Source organism: Salvelinus sp. IW2-2015, unplaced genomic scaffold (assembly GCF_002910315.2).
Source record: "Salvelinus sp. IW2-2015 unplaced genomic scaffold, ASM291031v2 Un_scaffold4018, whole genome shotgun sequence".
In the NCBI taxonomy this organism is placed as follows: domain Eukaryota; kingdom Metazoa; phylum Chordata; class Actinopteri; order Salmoniformes; family Salmonidae; genus Salvelinus; species Salvelinus sp. IW2-2015.
Window position 1 is genome coordinate 58,809 of NW_019945290.1, and position 5,000 is coordinate 63,808.

The 5,000-nt window shown below is 43.1% G+C and overlaps 1 pseudogene; it reads right to left on the bottom strand.

The window, feature by feature from the left end:
• Window positions 1-494, bottom strand: part of LOC139026154 (uncharacterized) — a 5,427-nt pseudogene extending 4,933 nt beyond the window's left edge.
• Between the last annotated feature and the right edge of the window lie 4,506 nt (window positions 495-5,000).

Below are 5,000 nucleotides of genomic sequence, written 5' to 3' on the forward strand. Positions count from 1 at the left end.
AGAGACGATCTGTTGTGTGTGTTGTGTGTGCGTGCGTGCGTGGCGTGTCGTGTGTGTGTGTGTGTGGGTGCTGCGTGCGTGCGTGCGTGTCGTTGGTGGTGGCCTGTGTGTGTGTTGTGTGTGTGTGTGTGTGTGTTGTGTGTGTGTGTGTGGTGTGTGTGTGTGGTGTGTGTGGGTGGAAGTAGAGAGTGTGGGTGGAATGTTATTGGTCCCCAGGAACACAAGCTGGTTGTAACCTTAAGTGGAGAGGTCCACGGCCTGTCTGTCCCGGTCACTCCACATGTGCTCGGTGTGCTGTATGTGTCTGCACACAGCTGTTTATATAGGAGGGTGAATCTATAAGGAAGACGATGTCCACATGTCAATTCTGCTTACCATTTTATTCTATCAGCATTTTAAAATGTGTTAATTTGAGCATAATAATGAAAAACAGTCGTGGTCCTAGAACAGAACCTTGAGGAACACCTTACCAGATCACTGGACATTCGAGTCATTTTGAGCTATGGAGAGCGAGACTGGTAACTGCTTCATTGATATCTTGATCGTGGTCAATCATCACCATTGAAAACTAAATGATAGATTATTTAAGCCAAGGTAAGCTTTAGGGAATGGCATGAAGCTCCTGTAAAGTTTGTGTGAGGGAGGGAAAAACACAGCTACAGATGTAGGATCTTAATTTGAGCCAGTTTGCTTAAGCAACAAAATAATCTTGCAGCAAGAGGAAATGTGAATTATTATGTGGATGATGAACATTGTTGTAAGGTCATACAATTTTTGTGAGGCATATCAAATCTGAATTTACAAAGTGGAAATGACAAACTTTAGAAGCCTTTTAAAAACTAAAATACAACTACACGTTGCATTTTCCTGCTGTGCAGGACATTTCTCAGCAACAAATGAGTGATCAAATTAGAATCCTACATCTTCAGGCTAGCACATAGAAACCAGGGGTTGCCCATGCACCTCTGCATTTACATTTACATTTAAGTCATTTAGCGACATCTTATCCAGAGCGACTTTACAAATCTGGAAATCTCATACATATCATCCTGGTCCCCCCGTGCGGAATGAACCCACAACCCTGCGTTGCAAGCAGCCATGCTCTACCAACTGAGCCACACCGGGAACCAAGGAAGGCCTTCAGATGGTCCTGTTGTTATGCTGCCGAGCTCAAGGACTTCCCTGTCAAGTGTGTGTGTTCGTTTTCTTCAAACTGCATTGTTGGATAAGGGCTTGTAAGTGTCACGGTAAGATCTACACCTGTTGTGTTCGGCGCATGTGTTTAAAGTCAGAACAACTAAGCTTATTATAAACTCAGCCCTCAGAATGTTATCTTGTTTGAAGGGCTTTGTTTGCCCCACATTCAGGCAGGAAGACGTTGTTGTTTAAGGTCTTGTTGGTTTTCTGTTCATGTATCAGTAAGACCTTGTTAGCTTCTTCAGACAATTGTAAGTACAAATACCATGAGACAAGAACATTGGTTGGTTGATTCTTTGATTGATTCTTTGGTTGATTCTTTGATTGATTCTTTGGTTGATTCTTTGGTTAATTCGTTAATTCTTTGGTTGATTCTTTGGTTGATTCTTTGGTTGATTCTTTGGTTGATTCTTTGGTTGATTCTTTGGTTAATTCTTTGGTTGATTCTTTGGTTAATTCGTTAATTCTTTGGTTGATTCTTTGCTTGATTCGTTAATTCTTTGGTTGATTCTTTGGTTGATTCTTTGCTTGATTCTTTGGTAATCTATTTAAAGGCTGGAAATCACCTGAGGAAGCTGACACCAATAACTTTACACTTTCATCTCTGTCAACTCATCAGAATGTAACTATTTTGTACATGACAGTCATCATGTTTTCCTTCTGCAGGTGCACCTCTTGAGGATGTCTATGTCTGATCTCTAGCAACCCACAGGCACTGTTTTACCATAGAAACCGTTTCGCATACAACTGTGTCTTGAGTGGTTGGTTATGAAGAAGAGAGGGAAGATGGAGAGAGAGTAGATAGCTGGCAGCCATCTTAGTAGTCTTTTGAGCCAGAGGCAGGAGAGCAGTAACCCTCTCATTACACAGGGTTTAGTATTTATATACCCTATGCAATGTTTGGGTTGGATGGGAAAAGTCTCACACATACAGTTTCGGTGTTGGTGTATGTTGTCCTGTTTACTGAACAGGACGTTGTTTGACCTCATCAGGAATAATTTGTGGAAGTCCCCCACTTGGGACAACAGGAAAAGGAGAATGAGACCGTGGATCTATATTCAAGCTACCGTTGGTATTTTTCTCTCAGCCTTCAGTGTGAAATAGTAGTCCATGAGATAGCTTTAGTTGTCTGATAATTTATTTAACCAGGCAAGTCAGTTAAGAACAAAATCTTATTTTCAATGACGGCCTAGGAACAGTGGGTTAACTGCCTTGTTCAGGGGCAGAACGATTTTTACCTTGTCAGCTCGGGGATTCGATCTTGCAACCTTTCGGTTGTTAGTCCAACGCTCTAACCACTAGGCTACCCTGCCGCCCCAATGTTGTGACAAGATTAAAATCAAATCAAATGTTATTAGTCACATGCTTCATAAAAAACAGGTGTAGACTAACAGTGAAATGCTGAATGACAGGTGTTTTTCCAACAATGCAGAGTCAAAGGATAAGATATCTCTACTGAACAACAGAGTGAAGGATAAGATATCTCTACTGAACAACAGAGTGAAGGATAAGATATCTCTACTGAACAACAGAGTGAAGGATAAGATATCTCTACTGAACAACAGAGTGAAGGATAAGATATCTCTACTGAACAACAGTCAAGGATAAGATATCTCTACTAAACAACAGAGATAGTGTCCATCTCAGCAGAGAGAGCATCACGTCTGCATCACAAATGACACGCTGTCCCCTACATAGGGCACTACTTGTGACATGGTAAAAATGCAGGGTGCCATGCCAACAAAAGCAGGTAGGAAGGGAAGGACCGGCCGGGCGGGGACATCTTCAAAGCTCTGAACATTGTTATGTCCTGTGATGGAGGTGTTAGTTCTACCAGCAGATGAAAGAGAAGACATGCGTGTACGGTCTTGTTTTAGTCACCGTGGTAATTGATAGCAGATGTCAGGTAGAATCCTCAAAGGTTATTTACGGCCGACAAAACGGTTTCGTGACTTTTTGAAGCGCGGCAATATGCAACATAAAAAGCTTACCTATAAAGTTATGTGTATTCTTGTATTGTCTGTTTCTCCTCCTCTCTCTTTCAGGACAATTTCTTAACGGACTCCACAGTCAGCCAGTAAGTCACCCAGTCAGTCAGCAGACAGTCAGCCAGCCAGCCATCCAGTCACCCAGCCAGTCATCCAGCCAGTCACGCCAAGTCAGTCAGCCAGCCAGCCAGCCAGCCAGCCAGCCAGCCAGCCATCACTCACCAGCCAGTCAGTCAGCCAGCCAGTCAGCCAGTCCATCAAGCCAGCCAGCGAGCCAGCCATCCTGTCACCCCAGCCAGTCAGTCAGCCAGCCAGTCCAGCAGTCATCAAGCCAGCCAGGAGCCAGTTAGTCAGCAACCAGTCAGCAGCCAGTCATGCGAGCAGCTAGTCAGCCAGTCAGTCAGCCAGTCAGGTCAGCCAGTCAGTCACTCAGTCATTCTTTATCCACAAATATGTGAAAAAAAAAGAAAAAAAAAGATAGATAAAAAAAAAACTTGAAACCCGTTTTCAAAGCGATAGGCTAGTGGCTTCATCATCCTATACTGCCATAGTAATGTTGTATCAGAGTTTTGTGTGCTGTGGTTTTTCCCGGTTACCCACGTCGTGTACATAGGAATGATTTTTCTCACCGTGTTGTGATTGTGCTGGGAGATCTAAGCCTGCGTTGGCACGGCTTCAGTTGAAGCGTATCTGAATGATGAACGTTGTCAAAAGATTCACTTCTTCTCTTCTTATGGAGGAAAACGCCTCTCTCCTTAATAATCTGTCTTTTGGACTGCATCTGTACTTCTGTCTTTCAAATCGAACGTCGTTCCATTCAAGTAAAAGCCGGGTTTGAACTCGCTAATATGTGTGTTTTTTTTTTGTCTTTCCCTATATGTCCAAAAGTTTGTCTTTTTCCCCTCTCTTCATTTCGTGTGCCAATCTGTTATTTACTTTTCTTCTTTATGTGTTTGTTGAACAAAAAGAGAAAGAAACCAACAGAAGAAGTCCAGACAGACTAGAGTATGACATCAGGTAGTTAGAGAATAAGTCCAAAACAGACTAGAGTATGACTTCAGGTAGCTAGAGAAATAAGTCCAGACAGACCTAGAGTATGACTTCAGTAGCTAGAGAACGACAACAAACAGCGGTTGAAGAAAAACATGATTTTGCACCAGCCAGATGTTCTCTTTTTAGTTGCCACGACGATACAATTCTATAACGACGCGGAAGTAGGAAGTAGCTAGTCAAGGCCTTCTGTGATTGGACCAGGACCAGGCTGCTGCCCCTTCCTTCCAGGCTATTAAACCTTTCTATGTAATTACTTGTTCTGTATCCCAAATTGCACCTTACCCTGCTAACAATATGAGTTTCGTTAGAGTCCCCGGGGACGTCCACGAAATGGTTTCACCTGAAATCGTCAGGGACGTTTGGGTGGTCATGGACCCCTGGAGGGTTTTTGTCTATTCCGGACGTGCCCGAGACGTTTTTTTAGGTCTTTCTTTTATATTGTCTTGGTCCCTTGAGAGGTCCCCCTGTATTTCACCTCATTCTTACACTCAGTTCTTGTTAAAAACACATGGTAGAAAAAAACCTATTATTATTGATCATAGTGACTCAGGAAGTAACATTAAACATGATTAGAGACAGAGAGAGACAAGACAGAGAGAGAGAGAGACAGAGACAGAGAGCGAGAGTAGAGAAAGAGACAGAGGAGAGACAGAGACAGAGAGAGTGAGGAGACAGAGAGAGAAAGAGGCGAGAGAGAGAGAGAGACAGAGACAGAGACAGAGAGAAACAGATGGCAGAGATAGAGAGAGAGAGAACAGACAG